The sequence below is a fragment of the Crinia signifera genome, chromosome 5 (assembly GCF_055691185.1).
Source record: "Crinia signifera chromosome 5, ASM5569118v1, whole genome shotgun sequence".
NCBI classification, from domain to species: domain Eukaryota; kingdom Metazoa; phylum Chordata; class Amphibia; order Anura; family Myobatrachidae; genus Crinia; species Crinia signifera.
This window is the reverse complement of record NC_139221.1, coordinates 194,182,800-194,203,164: the sequence shown is the minus strand read 5'-3', so window position 1 is coordinate 194,203,164 and position 20,365 is coordinate 194,182,800. Positions and strand designations below refer to the sequence as shown.

Below are 20,365 nucleotides of genomic sequence, written 5' to 3'. Positions count from 1 at the left end.
CATGAAAAGCCTGTGTTTGTCCCTCTGTAGGACTGAAGGAGACCTCACAGACTCCGCGCTGCCTCTAATTAAAAACCCACCCATGACGAGGCTGCTGCTGTCCTCCATGGGCCTGAGTAGCATGTGATGAGCTTCACCAATCAGAGCAAACCAAACAAAACCCATAGCCTCTGCCCTCTTGTGCAAAGTGTCATGGAACTTTGTCAACTCACAGTAATGCACTGCACACTTGTGCAGTCAGTGTGCCTTGGCTCCCGATGTTCAGCACCATTAATCATTGTCACATTGGCAGATAGATGAAGCTGCAGGACTACCCCACTCCCATGCACAAAACCTTTAGCCAAAAAAATAATAATAATATTTTTATTTTAAAAAATACATGCTAACCACAGGGGGCCCCTAGTGTAGGGTACTGACCCCCTGCCCCCCCCCCCCCCCCTTAATCGGGACCTTCTTGCCGTGGCCATCTTGGATATTTAAAAATGGCACTTAGACTACCTCTCCACTACTGATGCTAATTTTCAGATAAGCATTTATATGTTACCTGTACTGCACAAGTCAATTTTTAACAATTGCTTGTGTTTTTTTTTATAAAATAAATTGTATTGAAACAATATCACACTATCTGTTTTTTTCCTGGCTGGGAGAGTTTCGGTTTTAAGGTTTCCCTGTTTGGACCCTATGACGACTCCCCATAGACCTGGAACCTTAAAAAAGTGAGTCATCTTTTTAGAACACTCACAATATCACCTGGGTAATTATTATTTGGCTTAATTAGGCTTATACTGCTAACCAACCACAAGGTGGTAGTAGAGATCTTTCAAAGTACACAAATCACTGAAGCACTTTCTATGCAGCACCAAGTCATTTTATTACATACCTCCCAACTGTCACGATTACAGCGGGACAGTCCCGATTTTCGGGTCCTGGCCCGCTGTCCCACCCGCGGCAGGCATTGTCCCGCTGCGGGGGGTGGCAGTTGGGAGACCCCCCAATCTAATAGAATAGACGCTGTGCGCATGCGCACAGCGTCTATTCTCGTATGAAAATGAGGTCACGGCTTACTAGCATAAGCCCAGTCCGCATTTGCATACGCCCCGCCCCCTTTTCGGCCGGCGAGTGGCCCTATTTCCCCAACACAGAAGTTGGGAGGTATGTTATTATATAGTATGTAACACTGAAATATTTATATTATTATTATTGTTTATTTATATGGTGCCACAAAGGTTCCGCAGCGCCTACAGTACAAGTACATGGTAAATATGGATAGTTGCATCAGGGGACAGGACACTAAAGCAATCATCAGTGTGGCAGAGATGTATATATTCATATATTCTAAGAAAAGCACATGAGGAAATATCCTCCCCAATCTCTGTTTATGTGATACACAATTGATGAGTTTGCCTGGAGCATAAAAGAAAGACACAAAAGGTGGTGCTATGAAAGAAAGACCATAATACATGCTGTTTATCATCCTTTATCTGGAACACACATAAATATTGAAGTTGAAAGACTATTTGAACACTGATGGCACAAGGGTTCTACTACTAGCGAATATATATATATATATATATATATATATAAAAATATATAAATAGTAGTAGTAAGCCCGCTCAACGTAATGCTTCGAAAGCTAGTCTGCTACCTTGTGATTGCCCCTGTGTTTGTGCATGTGTGAGAAAGATATGTAGTTTCACTTGCTGCCAACAGATGGCAGTGTTACAGAGACACACGAGAAGATGTGCTGTCGCTAGGACAGTTTAACAGGCCCTACCCCTTAGGCTCCTTACTCAAATAAAGCAGCAGCTGAATGACAACCCCCTGTCAATCTCCAAAAGACCACATGCAAAAAAAAAAAAAGAGAAAAAAGCTGCGCTCTGAGGAAATAAACCAATTACAACACAGCGTGCTGGATAATTAAATTTATAAACAACGGTATATTTAATATGACACTGTATACATGAATAAAAACAATTAAAAAAGACCCAATTAAAAAATTATATTAAATATAATTTAAAAACAATTCATGACTGGATAATGGGACAGGCACCCCTATAAAAGTTCCTCTGAGTAAGGATCCTGTTCCAAATGACGGACTAGGCACACCATTTACTTGGACAGTTCAGTGAACCGCTCACGATTAGAGGGAAGAGACCTGTGTTGGATTTGCAGATGGAATAAATTTGCCCCTTGGAGTGGTGCCGATGGCTCTGTGTGCTGGTTGTTGCACAGCGGCTGATGCTGGTGGTGGGTTGCCAGAGTCCTGGTTCAGGAAACCAATTTTGTAATCCACAAAGTGGGAGGAATATTGGTGTGTTGCCTGTTTCTAATGCGTTTCGCTGGGGGATTCCCAGCTTTTTCAAAGGTGTTGCTTCCTTGGTTGTATCCCTGTATTTATACCTATGCCAATATGGCCTCTAATTGGTACAGCTGTCAGCTATTTACCCTGCACGCTGTGAAAATCAAACTGACATAAAATCACATTTCACAAAACATCGCTATATTCAGGAATAGAAGGCAGACATGAAACACTGAAAATTATATACACATAAGGGGTGACATTCTATGCGTTGCGCTAAATGCGCATGTTTTTTTCGCACACCACATCGCCGCAAATCGCCCTTTTTCAAATCGCACTTTTCAGTAAAAATTCGCATATTTAATGTGATGCGCATTGGAGGCTGAAAAGTGCGAAGAGGGGCGATTTGCGGCGAAGTGGTGCGCTGTCTTTAGTCCTGAAAATGTGCGATTTTCATGTCTGAAAATCGCACGTTTGCAGGACAGCGCAAAGTAAAAAAAAAAAAACGAGCGCGGGGTCCCCCGCCCGAGCATAACCAGCCCCGGGCTCACTGAGCCGGTGCTGGTGACATAAAATCAGGGTCCCCGACAAATAGGGGTCCCCTTGATTTCATGAAACCAGCACCAGGCTCAAGGTCCGGCGCTGGTTCCCAAAATACGGGGGACAAAATGACTAGGGGTCCCCCGTATTTTAAGAACCAGCACCGGACACAACCAGCCAGCAGGGTAATGCCACAGCCGGGGGAAACTTATTATATAAGCTCCCGCGGCCAAAGCATTAACCCCCTGGCTGGTCAGCATGGGCAGGGGTTCTGGGGAAGTGGGGACCCCCCCAAATGAAGGGGTCCCCCCCCTCCAGGACTTACCAGGGGCATCGGGGCGGTGGGCATCGGGGACAGCCCCGGACTATCAGCATGGGCTGGTAAGTGCTGACCAGCCAGGGGGTTAATGCTTTGGCAGCGGGAGCTTATATAATAAGTTTCCCCCGGCTGTGGCATTACCCTGCTGGCTGGTTGTGTCCGGTGCTGGTTCTTAAAATACGGGGGACCCCTAGTCATTTTGTCCCCCGTATTTTGGGAACCAGCGCCGGACCTTGAGCCTGGTGCTGGTTTCATGAAATCAAGGGAACCCCTATTTGTCGGGGACCCTGATTTAATGTCACCAGCACCGGCTCAGTGAGCCCGGGGCTGGTTATACTCTGGCGGGGGACCCCGCGCTCGTTTTTTTTTTATTTTAACCCTTTGTTTTATTTTTTACAGCAGAACCCTGCACAGAACATTGCGATCTGTGCAGGGTTCTGGCTATTTCGCCAAACAGAACCTGGTCTGAAATAGTTGCGCTAATTAGACACCTAAAAAGTGCGATGTGCAAATGCGCATTGCATTAAATAAGCGAGTTGTATACTTTTCTGTACGAAAACATCTGGATGCGATAAAAATGCGAATTAATCTCGCACTTTTACTCAGCATACCTTAACGCACATAATATGCGATTTCAGTCCCTTAGCGCATCCCATTAAATTGGCGATTTAATGGAAAAATGCGATATCGCCATTTTGTGGTCTAATTAACGTCAAAAAACGCAAATCGCATCCCATAGAATGTCACCCAAGGTGTTTTATTGAATTGATCCACTGTGCACTCAGTCATGTGACCTCTTTGTTTGCGTCAAATCAAGTTATTTACACTCTGCTGGGCAAGTCTCTACAGCCCCTTTTGTACCCCGACTACATACATATTTAGGGATGTTTTTCTCTTCCCTTTATTTAGCAATTTTTGTTATTTGCTAGTAAACCCGGAAGTGCCGGGTGTTCTAGCTGGTCCGCTCACGTGACCTGGAAGTCTGGCTTGCATTCCAGACTCCGTATTCGCAGCTGAGTGTGTCAATCAACTACTTTTTCTGGGGTTGTGTACTCGGGTTAGCTGAATATTTAGGTCATGTGACCATGTATTTATTTACGTGGTGTTGGTCACATGACCTAAATATTCAGCTAAGGAGAGAATGGTTGGCGCTACTTCCTATGTGGGCAGTACTGTAAACACTCGAGCCGCTGGTCCTCAGTAAAAGGGGGGCTACCCTTTTGAAATAATAATGAAACAGGGGGAGTGAGGGCCTGCGCTCAGAGTGTGTATTGAAAAGATGATGACAAAATGTGTTGGAATAACTGAAAGTTTTATTCACTGACAGTGTAACCAATAACGATGCATGTAGCTGGGGAAATGCAAGTGGGGGTCAAGGTGGGGGGGTTCAGTGGTGCTGCTGGAATAAGCACACACTGGTGGTGGAGGATGGCAGTCAATGAGAGAGATGAATGGGAGAGATAAAGTCACAAGCGTGCAGGTGTAAGTGGTGCGGAGGGCTGGCGTCCCGTCCCGCCCGCAGTGCACTTTTACCTGCTCTCACCGGCCGGGTGATGCTGGTCTTCAATCTTCCTTCCAGACGTCCGCTCTGCTGCACCACGGCTGTATCGGTGCCTTGTCCGCTCGATCAGCCGGTATCCACAGCCTCACACAGATGGGACTTCCGGGGTTGCGTCTCGCGAGAGTTAGCCGCCGGGGTCCGTCCGTCTGTATGAAATGCTGCGCGCTCGACTCCCAGCCGGGAGGAGACTTAGTGGTAAGTCTGTGGTGGTGGTGGAAAAGGTGAACTCCAACGCGTTGCGACCCTCGTGGGTCTTCTTCAGGGAGTATGCTGTGTCTCAGTCCTGACCCAGATTTTATCCTGGTGCCGGTCTTGATGAGTGATGGTGGTGGCCATTTTGGATGAGGGCAAATAGCCCATACATGGAAATAACGTGTGATTACGGCGGTCTGTATGTAAAATTCCTGACTTAATATTGTAATGGGTAAGGGGCAGTCCTGGTGGTGTTGGGTAAAAAAAGGGGGGGTCTGGTTGTGTGGATGGGGAATCGGACGTGCCCATTGCTGGTTGCATAGGATCATAATGGCACAGTGTGTACGTTAACTGCATGTTGATGAAGTTGGGAGTGAACTTAAAACGCACATGGGGATAGAAGGAAGCAGGGGAGGACGCTATAGTAGTGTTGACCCCCTTCGGGTCATAATACGGGTCATTTATATTGATGCTACTATCCTGCATGGTCCTGTCATGGATAAATTGGATGTTAAGCGTCATAGAGATAATTATCAATAATGGCTGATTGATCTAACTTCATTATCCGCATTTAGTCCCCTGGGTAGCATTGATCTTAAAGTGAAGATCCATTTCAATTCTTCAGTATTGATGATTTTAATGAAATCCCCTCCCCTCCAATTCCTATGTACCAGTTTGATCCCAATAATAGATAGGCCTGAAGGGTTGCAGTCATGTACGTCTTTAAATGTTTTGAGACTGTGGTTCTCAAAACCGTTTGTAATGTGTCTGACGTGTTCTGCTGTTCTGATTTTCAGGGGTGGGGTCCTGGGGTGCACACCAATTGAGAGGTGCGACCCTGCGGAGACCTTTCAGTAGAACTGCATACAAAGTCAGGTGCAGGTGCCGTTCAAAGTATATCTACATATGGTCTTCTAACTTCACGTTGTGGCCCATGGAACGAGCACCCACCGCTTTCTACATTTTAGTGCGCTGACACTACCGCAAGGTGCTGAACACCTAAGTATTGTGCCGTCCTGGCGACCAGGGCTCTGGATACCGGGACAGTTTGTTTTATTCACGAGGTGCCCCTTCTCTGACGTTTGGAGCCAAAAATATTGTACAACATGTCCCAAGCATCCACATCAGCAGATCTTCCAGACAATCTGCTGCGACCAATCCTACCCATTGGGGAACGTTTGAGATTTTCAGAGGATGAGTCCTCTTCCGCTCTCTTCACCCAAAGACTTACTGATATGGAAGATGAACTGACGACACAGGACATCTTCGACAATTTATTTAAGATGAAGAAAAGGGAAACAGAATTTCTTCTTCATGGTGTCACATTATCGGAATATTACAGGGAACGGAAAATTCCACGGGGATTTCGTGTTAGAAACACCCCTACCATTGGCCGCTATAACAATGACTTTTGCAGGAAGTGGTGTGCAATTTTAAACAATTGCTCATTTGACCTTATGACTTTAGTGATTAACGAATCAGCCAGGGAAATGGAGCTGATTCAGAAACGCATTTCTGAATATGAAGACCTTCACCTGACGAAACTCACGGAAGATCCAGCACAGAACTGGTTGCCAAAATTGTCGTCACAACTTGCCACCTTTAAGAAAGAACTACTGGTCTTCAAAAAAAACAAATTTGATCGCGTTAACCGCGACTACACAGAGCAAAATGTGTACAGATGGCTCGCTGGCCCACAAAGACCACAGAAGTTTGATCGAAGATCCAGAAGACGTGGCTACCGCACTACCACTGATGTCGACACTTCTAGCGACGCAGCATCTTCAGCAGGTGAAACTCAATCGAAAAAACAGCAGTCAAAAAACTACCAGCGCCCACCACCGGGAGTCAGAACCAGGGCCATAAGAGAAAAAGACAGAGACCCCCCAGAAGAGGTGGACAAAGTCATCGCGGCTCAAAATCTCGCTCGCGGCAAGAAGATGTGACGTTCAACATTTCCAACCGCATACTATCATCGAGTGAAATGGCTGTACTTAACAAAGGGCTATCGTTTGTACCCACGAATAAATTTAATGCCTTCGACTGGAAGGTAGAGAATATCAAACTTAACCGCAAATTACGTCTCAAAGAATTCTTCGGTCGCAGCGACATCACGCCGACACTATGTCCACCTTCCATCTATGACTCATTCAAGAAGAGGTCGAAATTTGACCCACCATCATCTAATACCACCATTCTCGGCTTCAACCGCATATTAGAGAATAAGGTAAATGCCTTACAGAATGATGACAAACAACGTACATTCTCCAATCTGTCTAAAGATGAATGGTCGGCTCTGCAGAACTTGCGCTCGTATGACGATATCATGATACTCCCTGCTGATAAAGGGGGAGGTATTGTGATTTGGGACATTAACAACTACAAACAAGAAGTGTATTCCCAACTAAACACGGATACATATGAACATTTGTCCTATGATCCCTCGACACAATACAAAGCGGAATTGGAGAAACTCCTGGATGAAGCAGTCTCTGAGAAAGACATACCATCTAGTGTGAAAGATTGGCTCCTTATTGAATCCCCCAGAGTACCCCTGCTGTACTGTTTACCAAAAATTCACAAGAATTTACTTTCCCCGCCTGGTAGACCGATAATCTCGGCTCGCCAATCACTTTACAGCAATGTGTCGTCTTTCTTGGACTTTTTTCTTCAACCAGCAGTCCAGAATACCCCCACTTATCTGCAAGATACCACGGCCTTACTCAACAAACTGAAAATGTTACAGACCATCCCAGTGGGTACATGGCTGGTGACATTAGACATTAGTAGTCTTTACACCAGTATCCCGCACTCAGGAGGAATTGAGGCATCCAGAAAATTACTGGACAATCATCCCTTATATGAAGGTCCCCCAGTCGCACTGATGATGAAATTACTGTACCTCATTCTCAACCGCAATTTCTTCCTATTTAATGGCCAATACTACCAACAACGCACTGGCTGTGCAATGGGCTCTCCGGTCGCGCCGGCATATGCCAATGCCTACATGGCTGACATTGAGAAAATGTTGTTCTTCGACAGTATCCTGGGTATGAAGATTTCTTTCTACACCCGCTACATAGACGATGTCCTGCTATTCTGGACTGGGACGCAAGGTGAATTTGAAGAAGCCATGGCATCCATTAACCGTATGGATTGTCCAATCAAATTTACATTTGACATGAGTCTATGCTCAATAAATTACCTTGATGTATGCATTTCCATTGTGAATGGTACCTTAACCACAGCGATCTACTCCAAAAAGACTGACCGCAACACCTTATTGCTTGCCCAAAGTCACCACCCCCCAGCCCTGAAGAGAGGTCTCCCTTTCTCCCAACTTTTAAGAGTGAAAAGAATCACCAGCTCTGAGACTACCCTCAACCATGACCTCGACATGATGGAAAACAAATTCTACGATAGAGGCTACTCTAAAGAGACTTTAAAAGGGGCAAGAGCGAAACTGGATCTTATTTCAAGAGAAGACACTCTTCAGAAAAGAAGATCGAAGGAGTTTCCCCCTGACACCTTAGGCTGGGTACGTGCATACAACACTGCTGATGACCACATCAATGACACAGCTCGCAACTTATGGCCAGCGGTTCAACAGGATAAGGACTTGAAAGTATTGAAAAAAACCAGACTGATGTCGTGCTTCACAAGGGGCAAAAACATTAGAGACATGGTTGTCCGAACGGACATCTCCAAGAGACTACCCCCTGGTACCCAGCAAAAACCTGCTGGCTGTTATCGCTGCATGGGGTGTACGACCTGCAGCTCGATGATAGCATGTAAAACCTTCAATCATCCACATACTGGACGGAAGATCCCGATCAAACATATACTCACCTGTTCTTCCACGCACGTTGTATACCTCATAACCTGTCCTTGTGGCTTAGGTTATGTTGGAAAAACAATCAGAACTTTTAAAGAAAGGATTGCCCTTCACCGGACTGCCATTCGAGCAGCTTTAAACAACAAGACTGTCGAACAACCAGTAGCAAAACATTTCGTGGCAGCTAAACATAATCTGGCCAATTTGCGCTACACAATCATTGACCATGTCCCCGATGATCTCCGTGGTGGAGATAGGGGCAGACGCTTATTGCAGATTGAGACGCAATGGATCTTTAAATTAGACACGGTTAACCCCAGAGGACTGAATGAACAATTGTCTTTTAATATGTTCCTATAAAGTCTGAGTCCTTCATCCGCTACCTGACTTCAATCTAATGCATGTCTTTGATACAATGTTCTTGCTCCTACGTACTCTTGACCCTCCCCGCTGATTTCTCACTTTTGTTCTTATCTCTTTTCACACTTCTATACCTTGCTCTCCTCACTGAGTATTATGTAACACTGTTGGCATGTTTTCTTTAGGTGTTTGGACATCGCTCCCACGGATCAGAGGTTTCTGATCTAGCACCGCTGTCTCCTAGCAACGGACGCATTCCAGGGAACCCCGTGTGAGATCAGCTGTTTGATCCCGGTCACGTGACCAACCAGGAAGCCCCGTGCTGTGAGTAGTGTGTGACGGACAGGATTTCGTGAGGTGGGATCCGGTGCACATCTATATATGTAAGTACACTGCTCATTGTAAATTGTTCTCTCCTTGACAACGGATTAAACTCCGAAACGTTGGATACTACTGCTGTAGTCTGACTGCTTTTTGTGAAAACCCGAGTGCGTGCCACTGTCACCTATGTCTATCTACTCCTTTGTGTGAGCACCCCGGTCGTTCTGCTATACTGCATGGAGTGCCGTTCAAAGTATATCTATATATATATATATATATATATATATATATATATATATATATAACGATACAACTCTGCCGGCACTCAAATATCCAACTGTGCAACTGGCCCCGGTGCCCGAAGGTATAAATCAATATATCAGTCCAAGAAAGCACGGCACTCAGGAGGCAATATAGTGAAGCACAAAAAGGTGTATTTAGATCATAAGGACAAGCTTTCGGGGTATCAGCCCCTTCGTCAGGTCAAACACCTACAGCAATTCAAACACAGTGTAGGACATACCTTTATACTGCCCCAGTCTCCCGCCACACTCGCCACCATGTGCACGCCCTGACCCCCGCCGGGGAAGACACACTTCCGGGCAGACGCAAGGACTGGTTGCTAGGCAACCATGCTGCGATCTGAGCCGGGAGGCGCAACTTACCAGCTAGCAGCGGAAGGGGTACATGAGCAAGTGCATCGGGGCGAGGTGTGTCTTCATGTATGCAGTTTGTATACATCAATTACACACGAAGGAGGTCTTTCAGCGATGAGAGCCTTCATTGATCAGCATTTGAGTAATGATTTGTTTAATCATGAGTTGTTTATGTGCTTGCTTAACTTGACGTTAAATCGCAATTATTTTTTGTTTGACGGCAGCAATTACCTGCAACTTCGTGGCTGTGCCATGGGGTCAGCTGTGGCCCCGGCATATGCGAATATTTTTAGGTTTCAGCAAGAAGAATCTCTATTCCTGGACGACCCCACAGTCAGTCAATATTTAGTGGCGTATACGCGCTATATTGACAATATATTTATCCTATGGACTGGGGGGGTGGAACGCCTCAATGCTCTGATCTCGTCCATTAATGCACGTGAATCTACTATTAAGTTCACATTTACCTGCAGTGAAACGGTTGCCCACTTCCTAGATGTGGCAGTCTACATCAGAGATGGCAAAATTGCTACAGACGCCTATTTTAAGGACGTGGACAGGAATACGTTCCTTATGTCCACCAGTCATCATCCACCGTCCCTTATAAAAAGTTTACCTCTGTCGCAGATGATGAGGATAGCCAGGCTCATGAGCAACAAAGCTGATTTGCCAGAAAGACTGGATACCCTCATTGCCAAATTTGTGCTACGGGGGTATAATCAGTCCTTGTTGCTGGAACAGAAAGCCAAAGTATTACTGATGCCCAGATCTCAACCCCTGAAACAAAAAATTATAAAGAATCAAGAAACTCTTCCATGGTCTAGTATGTTCACTGTGGCTAGCCCTGTAATTGGTCAAGCAACTCGAGCCTTATGGCCTATTGTTAGGTCAGATGTTGACCTTCCTGGTCTCCATAATATTCGTCCAATTTAAAAGGGGACGTAATTTGCGAGACAGATTGGTGCATACAGACATCACAAGAGTGGGTATACCCAGGGCCCCCAATACTATCTTTAAGCCACCAGGTTGCCATAGCTGCCTTTAATGCACTACTTGCAGTCATTTAATTAAATGCCGTTCATTTGCTCATCCACATACACAAAAAATATTTGACATCAGGTCGGTGTTGACATGTAGGTCGACACATGTTGTGTATGTTATAGTGTGTCCCTGTGGGCTATACTATGTAGGCCAGACGCCACGATCCTTTCGTGAACGAATGGGCCTACATAGGTCAGCAATCAGCTTGGCTTTGGGTGGCAGGGATGTCGACCAGCCGGTCGCCCACCACTTTACGGCCAAAGGACACTCTTTGGCAGCACTAAATACTTCCTGATAGATCAGGTTAGGGAAACAATGCGTGGAGGTGATCGGGTTAAATCTTTGCTTCAACTTGAAGCAAGATGGATCCTGAGACTTGATACCATCCACCCGATTGGTTTAAATGAAAAACTAAATTGGAACAGTCTGATCTGAATTGACTCCTCTTTTGATTGATACTATGCTAAAAACGTTTTTGAATGCTTTGTATTTATGCGTATGTATTTGTGTATTGTCCATGTTTATATTTTTTGTTGTATTGTTTTTAATATGTGTATTACAGGTATATTGTTCCAGGATCTGTATGTGATGGCTTTGTTCCCGGAGTAACGGAACTGACGGGCGGCCGGAAGTTGGTACGGATGCCCAGGTTGCCTAGCAACGGGGGTCCGTGCTGGTCGCGGCACGCAGCCGGGGATCGTGGCCTCCTGAACAGAGATCTCCGCAGGTCCGGTGAGTAATATTACCCAGCCCAAACCTCCCTCACCCCGATGCACTTGCTCATGTACCCGATCGGCTGCTAGCTGGTAAGTTGCGCCTCCTGGCTCAGATCGCAGCACAGTTGCCTAGCAACCAGTCCTTGTGTCTGCCCGGAAGTTTGTCTTCTTCCTGCTTCCGGCCGGCGGGGGTCAGGGCGTGCACATGGTGGCGAGAGACTGGGGCAGTATAAAGGTATGTCCTGCACTGTGTTTGAATTGCTGTAGGTGTTTGACCTGACGAAGGGGCTGATACCCCGAAAGCTTGTCCTTATGATCTAAATACACCTTTTTGTGCTTCACTATATTGCCTCCTGAGTGCCGCTTTCTTGAAGACAGGGCGGGCGGCGGACGTCTTGTGACATCAGTCGCCCACCCCTGGCAGGCATCGGCCCACCCGTGTACCAATGGAAATGCCAAGCATTTTCATGGGGATGCCCATGAAAGTGCTGGGCCTTCCTATTGGCGATCCCTGTCCCCTCTGCCGTCCACCGCCAACCTGCCCTGATGTATACAAATGGCTTGGTGACTATGCAAGTTGCCAAAGCCATTTGCTAAGGAGTCCTGCACATGCGCCCCTAAACATCAGAACAGGGCTGAACTTTCTATATAGCCAGTTAATCAGAATCAGCCCCTGTATCTGTGCCAGCACAGCACGCTGGCCAAGCAGGACAGTGCTGCCTCCAGCTCCCAACTTTACTGCCTGCACTGCTGCACTCCTCTCCCCTCCCTCTTCAGGGACTATTGACCCCAGAATGAAGGTCATGTAGGTCAAGCACCCGGCTATCTGTGTACACAAACCCCCTGCCCCCCCCCCCCCTCCCTCCCCGTGTACACATTCCCAGCAGCGCTCACCTGTCCTGGGGTCCTGGCTTGGATGAAGTTTGGGATAGGAGTGAGGCGGCCTGCGGTGCAGAGCGCAGAGTGCCGAGCAGCGGAGCACAGCCTGTGTGGACGTAATTTAGCAGCATGACAGTAAGCCGCAGCTCTTCTCTGGGAGCCCCGCCGTCCTCCCGTCCTCCTGCCGCCCGGCCCCAGTGTGATAGCGATTGCGCCCTTCACACGGTCACCCCCTCCCCGCGTATCCATGCCGGGTAGCCTGCCCGTCCCCTCCAACGACAACTGTGGCTGCTCTATTAGCATAGAAGTGTCTTGGTGACAGTCAGGGTCATGCTTTCTTCTTATATGAAAGGACGTCCCTGTCACTGAGGTGGCGCCACTGTGCCCAATAACATCTGCATCAGTGACAGGGGCGTGCTTTCATATAAGCAGAAAGCACGTCCCTGCCACCGAGGCACTGCTATAGGTGCCGCCTATGCACCTTTTTTTTAATGGGCTTTTGCAGCCTGGCGCTCGGCCCCGCCCACCTCCTGCCCTTTGTATCTGCTACAGTACTATGGACAGCGGGAGGCACCACTCTTGGTGCCTCCTAAACCAATTGAAAAGAAAAAAATATTGAGTAAAAATAAATAGAATAATATAAAGCATATACTTATGACACATAATATGTGTCATAAGTATTTTGTTTGTATTATTTTATTATTTTAATCATTAATGACAGGGGAGGCACTGCCTCCCCTGCCTCCCTTGACGGCACGTCCCTGATATATATATATATATACACACATATATACACATATATACACACTCATGCAAGGCATCTATTCAAAGCATGCAGGGGGCCAGGTCCTGAATTCTACAGCCCACAAATTAGGAGGTATGTTTACAGCTCTTTAAATAGTATTTTCTGCAGGAAAACTGATAATACTAAATTGATTTCAATAATCAGACAATAGGGAATATAACTACAGTAAAACCATCTTAGTTGAAGGAAAAACAAAGTAATTCCTTTGTTTTGTGTCAGTTGCACAAAGTAATAAATATGTTTTATATTTATTTTGACCACTTGAGACATTAGTGGGTAGCAGACTATCTAGCTGCACATGACCTTTATAGGTGTGTTGTATATTTTGTTGACATAAGCATGTCAGCCTGGTCATAATGTTCATATGCAGAATATCAACATGCTCACAATGTCAACCTTAACTAGGCAAACATTTATCATAAGAATAAAAATGAGCAGCGCTGGATTTTACTGAAAGAACAACTCATAAGCATCTATAATATAAAACAATTGACCTAATAAAATTCACATAAATTTGAGTTCAAAAATATATTAAGCAAGCCAATACTGCATTTTTCTATTGGAGGATGAGTTGAGATCTCAAATGAGAATGAAGTAAAGTCTCTATTGAGGCCCCAGGGCTTCCCAGTCTCAATTTGAAATGAGTCAGGCAAACAAGTGCAATATGTTCTTTAATATGAGCGGTTATGGTGTAATACCCAGCTTGGAAATAAAGGGTTACCCTGATTTGGATAGAGTCGGCAGTCCATCTGCGATGGTCCGCAGTGGGCAAATGGCATTTCGCTGGCATATACGGAGACGGCAGGGTCCAGATTTGCAAGGTGCTGGAGTGAAGTTTGAATGGTGGCTCAACGTGTTATGGTGTCCAAATCACACCTTCATCACATACTTTTCCTGAGTCAGGTGCCGCTCAGTCACCACTGCCAGCTCCTCAAATGTCTGGGGGTCCGCCTAAGGGGGCCCACTGCTGCATTGAGTGGTCTAAAACCCGCATAGCCTGGTCCAGTGCGACTAGCTCCACAACTTTTCCTGCAGAGTTTTAATCCGGCTGCATCCAGGCTCTTGCCAGCTGGGCTAGATTTGCCAGCTGAATCACGGAAGGCTCAGAGCCCTCCAGTCACCAATTATAGAATTTCTGGGCTTTGCTGGGCCCCGTCACTCCAATCCTGTCAAGTATAGCCTTTTTATGGCCAGGATAGAATAGTGCCTCAGCCGAAGTCATATCCACATATGGTCGCTGTGCCTCTTCTGTTCTACAGGGAGCCAGCCTATCAGACCATTCCTCCACAGGCCATCCCAAAAACATGGCCGTACCTACAAAGGAATGCCTCTATGTCATCAGCTGGGGTGAGCTTTAGTACCATCCCCAGTTCTGGCTCATTTTTCCTCAGCACCTTCAACTTCTCTCAACTGAATCTGGGCTTATTGGTTAGCAGCCATATCCTGTTGCCCTGCATGTATTATATGGACCTATATATGGAGACATAGCGGCTTATAGTGTATGGGTTCATTGGCCTCACCTTCCCCACTTATATATATATGGAGACACTGGGGCTTATAGAGTGTGCATTCATTGGCCTCACCTTCCCCACTTTTTATAATAGACAATTAAACATGTTAAACTCCTGGCCTTTCTGGCCCTGCATACAATGCCACAATTACTAAGAATTACTGAGAATTTGTTGTCTGTATGACTTGTGTGCAGGGGGGTATCAAGCAGGGGCGGATTGGGAATTAAAACCAGCCGGGAAATATTTTGAAGCAGCCCTAATGGGGGGGGGGGGGGCATGGATAGTGACTCTCTGAGCTGCTGGCTATGTCCCCAGCCCCTCAGGCTGCAGAATAGGCGCATGCGTACAGCGTTTATTCTGCAGCCTGTGGGGCTGGGGAGATAGAGATGGGGGGGGGGGGGGTGACAGGGGGTCTTCCAACACAGTAGAGTGGCAGGGTGGAAGAGGATGCAGGGAGGGAGGGGGGGACGGTGGGTGGCGTAGAATGCTTGGAGGGGAGATGCAGAGTGGCTGAGAGCGAAGGGAGTGAGGACTTACGCAGGGTGGCACAGGACGAAGAGTGTGAGGGGGGCATGGTGGCACAGGATGCAGGGTAGGAGGGGGAATGCAGAGTGGCAGGGGATGCAGGGAGGGGAGACACAAAGTGGTGGAGGATGCAGGGAGGGGAGACAGTGATGCCCATTATACATATGCCACACACCGTGATGCCCATTATACATATGCCACACACCGTGATGCCCATTATACATTTGCCACACACCGTGATGCCCATTATACATATGCCACACACCGTGATGCCCATTATACATTTGCCACACACCGTGATGCCCATTATACATATGCCGCACACCGTGATGCCCAATATACATATGCCACACACCGTGATGCCCATTATACATATGCCACACACCGTGATGCTCATTATACATATGCCTCACACCGTGATGCCCATTATACATATGTCACACACTGTTATGCCCATTATACATTATGTGACACACCGCAATGCCCATTACACATTATGTGACACACCGTAATGCACATTATACATTATGGGACACACCGCAATGCCCATTACACATTATGGGACACACCGCAATGCCCATTACACATTATGGGACACACCGCAATGCCCATTACACATTATGGGACACACCGCAATGCCCATTACACATTATGGGACACACCGCAATGCCCATTACACATTATGGGACACACCGCAATGCCCATTACACATTATGGGACACACCGCAATGCCCATTACACATTATGGGACACACCGCAAAGCCCATTACATATTATGGAACACACTGCAATGCCCATTACACATTGTGACACACCGCAATGCCCATTAGCAGGGCCGGCGCCACCACTAGGCAGGTCTAGGCATTTGGAGGGCGGCAGTTCGCCCCTCACCCCCCGTGCAAAGGGGGTACCTGCTGCGCCGTCTGGGGAGCGGGCAGGGGGGTCCATGCCGGCTTCTGACAGGAGCCTGCAGTGGTGTGCGGCGCTGTGTATAAAGCTGGCGGCGGTGGGGGGTCCCTGCAGTGAATAAGAAATAACTAGCGCTATCCGCCGGGCTATGCGGTGACGCGTTAAGCGCTGCCGGGTTTGAAAACACTGGCCGCACACTGATTGGCTGAGATTCAGCCAATCAGCGTGCAGCCAGTGTTTTCAAAACAGAAGCGCTTCCCGCGCTAGTTATTTCTTATTCACTGCAGGGACCCCCCACCGCCGTCAGCTTTATACACAGCACCGCAGGTACCCGCGCGGCAAGGACACGACTGCAAGCTCCTGTCAGACGCCAGCATGGACCCCCCTGCCCGCTCCCCAGACGGCGCAACAGGTACCCCCCACCCCCCCGGCACCGGGGCGCCCCACCCCGACTCGCCTGGGGTGCTCCGGTGCCTTGCACCGGCCCTGCCCATTACACATTATGTGACACACCGTAATGCACATAACACATTATGTGACACACTGTAATGCACATTACACATTATGGGACACACTGTAATACACATTACACATTATGGGACACACCACAATGCCCATTACACATTATGGGACACACCGCAAAGCCCATTACACATTATGGGACACACCGCAATGCCCATTACACATTATGTGACACACCGCAATACCCATTACACATTATGTGACACACCGAAATGCACATTACACATTATGTGACACACCGCAACAGGGGCGGATTGGGAATTAAAACCAGCCCGGGAAATATTCTGAAGCAGCCCTAATGTGGGGGGGCGGGGGACCTGTTGCGGGTTTTTTTTTTTGGGGGGGGGGTGGCCTAGCAATATGGGGGTGTGGCCTATTTCAACTAGGTCACGCCCCATTTTCGCCACTGTGGGGGGCATGGCTAGTGGCTCTCTGAGCTGCTGGCTATGTTCCCAGTCCCTCAGGCTGCAGAATAGGCCCATGGGAGGTGGGGGGGGCAGGGTGGCGTAAAATGCTGTGAGGACGTATGCAGGGTGGCATAGGACGCAGAATGTGAGGGGGACATGGTTGCACAGGACGCAGAGTGTGAGGGGGGAACGCAGAGTGACAGAGGATGTAGGGAGGGGAGTATGCGTGTATGGGTAGAGCAAGGCTGTGTGTGTGTGGGGGCGTTATGGTTAGGCTATGGGGGTGGTATGGTTAGGATTAGGCTACCTGGGTGGGGTGTATAGTTAGGGTTAGGCTGTGGGGTATATGGTTTGGGCTGTCAGGGGCGATGTAGTGTAGTGTACTAACCTTGCCCTTTGCACCTGCTTGAGTTTCATCATGTGGCAGGGAGTCCCTTACAGCAGATGCGCTAATCTGTCCCGGATATCCATGTAAGCACACACTTCTCCCAGTAACATCCCTGGTGGACAGCACGGCAGACATGGACACGGCGGCGGAAGTCAAGGAAGCCTGGAGACACAGCACAGCAAAAATAGTGAGCTGTGCACTTCTGCTTAGCGTTCCCCACACACATACATACTGTATATACACCAACACCCCCAATCCGACACACACACACATACTATATACGCACATCCCCCCACAAATATATGTTTATACACACATCCCTCCCACACACATACTGTAAATGCACACATCCCCCACACACACATATACTGTATATGAACACCACACTGTATACGCACACATCCCCCACACACATACTGTAAATGCACACATCCCCCACACACACATACTAAGTATATACACACACATATATATACTGTAGATGAACACCCATACACACACTGTATACGCACACATCCCCCCGCACACACACTGTATACGCACACATCCCCCGCACACACACTGTATACGCACACATCCCCCCGCACACACACTATATACGCACACATCCCCCCGCACACACACTGTATATGCACACATCCCCCAGCACACACACTGTATACGCACACATCCCCCCGCACACACACTGTATACGCACACACACTGTATAAGCACACACACTGTATACGCACACATCCCCCCGCACACACACTGTATACGCACACATCCCCCCGCACACACACACACTGTATACGCACACATCCCCCCGCACACACACTGTATAAGAACACCCCCCAGGCACACATACTGAATATGCACACATTCCACACACACACACATATATGTACACATATATATATATCTATATATGTGTATATATAGATATATATATATATATAGATATATATCTAGATATATATATATCTATATCTATATATATATATATATATATATATATATATATATATATAGAATGCAGCAGGCTGTATTATTATTTATTGCACTTTACCCGGCTCCTGTGGCTGCCCTCAGTCAGACTTTTTGTGCTGCTGACTGTCTGCTGCTGTCACTGCTGCTCCTCCGATCCGGCTCCCCAGCCCAGCGCGCTGTTGCTGCTGCTGCTTGGGAGCATCACATGGGTGGGCAGGCAGCGCTGCCATACTTCTGCCAGACCGCGGGCCATCTGGGAGCAGCCGAGGCTGGCCGCGACCATCTTCAATTAGGGAATAGTGCTGCGGCCGCGGCCAGCCCGGCCCGGAGATAGCAGTTCGTCGGGCCGCGGCCCATATAGGGTAGGTGAGCGGCCACTTTTGATTTAAAATGTGTCGGCCCACCGGGAAACGGCCCGGTTTCCCGGTGGGCCAATCCGCCCCTGCACCGCAATGCCCATTACCTATCAACGTAAGTAACATATATATTTTGCATGCTGTCACTCTGTATTTCCGTGTTCGTGCTGTCACTCTCCTCGTCAGTGTTTCTGCTGTCACTCTCCCCTTCCACGTCCCTACTGTCACTCTCCCCACCTCGTCCCTGTTGTCACTCTCCTTGCCCGCATCCCTGCTGTCACTCTACCTGCCCGTATCCCTGCTGTCACTATCCCCATCTGCATCCCTGCTGTCACTCTCCCCGCCCTCCCATCCCTGCTGTCACTCTCCTCATCCACATCCCTGCTGTCACTCTCCCAGCCTGCGTCCCTGCTGTCACTCTCCCCGACTGCATCCCCGCTGTCACCATCCGCATCCCTGCTGTCACTCTCCCTGTCCGCATCCCTGCTGTCACTCTCCCCACCTGCGCCCAGCTCTCCTCAGTGCCAATGCAGGATCCGCCAGACATCCATATGTGGTAGGCCTGGCTCTATTTCCTGCCGCTTCTGGATCCCCGCTGGCTGGGTATCCAGGTCGGGTGGATCAGCACTCCACCCACTGCCACCGGATCCCCATTGTGCACCACTGTTAGACCCCTGCACCTATCAACGTAAGTAGCATATATATTTTGCATGCTGTCACTCTGTATTTCCGTGTTCCTGCTGTCACTCTCTTCGTCAGTGTTTCTGCTGTCACTTCCACGTCCCTGCTGTCACTCTCCCCACCTCGTCTCTGTTGTCACTCTCCTTGCCCGCATCCCTGCTGTCACTCTACCCGCCCGTATCCCTGCTGTCACTATCCCCATCTGCATCCCTGCTGTCACTCTCCCCGCCCTCCCATCCCTGCTGTCACTCTCCCCGCCCTCCCATCCCTGCTGTCACTCTCCTCATCCGCATCCCTGCTGTCACTCTCCCCGACTGCATCCCCGCTGTCACCATCCGCATCCCTGCTGTCACTCTCCCTGTCCGCATCCCTGCTGTCACTCTCCCCACCTGCGTCCCTGCTGTCACTCTCCCATACTGCATCCCCGCTGTCACCATCCGCATCCCTGCTGTCACTCTCCCTGTCCGCATCCCTGCTATCACTCTCACCGCCCGTACTGTAATTCTCCCCACTTGCGTCCCAGCTGTCACTCTTCCCGCCTGCGTCCCCGCTGTCCTTATCCATGTCGCTGCT

General features: G+C 48.2%; 1 protein-coding gene and 1 long non-coding RNA gene across 2 annotated transcripts in view; one reads left to right on the top strand and one right to left on the bottom strand.

Moving 5' to 3' along the window:
• The window catches only part of LOC146080755 (uncharacterized), a 35,998-nt gene extending 17,137 nt beyond the window's left edge, over nt 1-18,861 (bottom strand). Inside the window, exons 1-2 of the long non-coding RNA XR_014474971.1 lie at nt 18,835-18,861; nt 17,787-17,948 (exon numbers count right to left, since the gene is read on the bottom strand). This is a non-coding gene — a long non-coding RNA (uncharacterized LOC146080755). The remainder of the gene's footprint in view (nt 1-17,786; nt 17,949-18,834) is intronic.
• The window catches only part of EXOC3 (exocyst complex component 3), a 75,543-nt gene that overhangs the window by 8,410 nt on the left and 46,768 nt on the right, over nt 1-20,365 (top strand). The gene's annotated exons all lie outside the window — the stretch shown is intronic.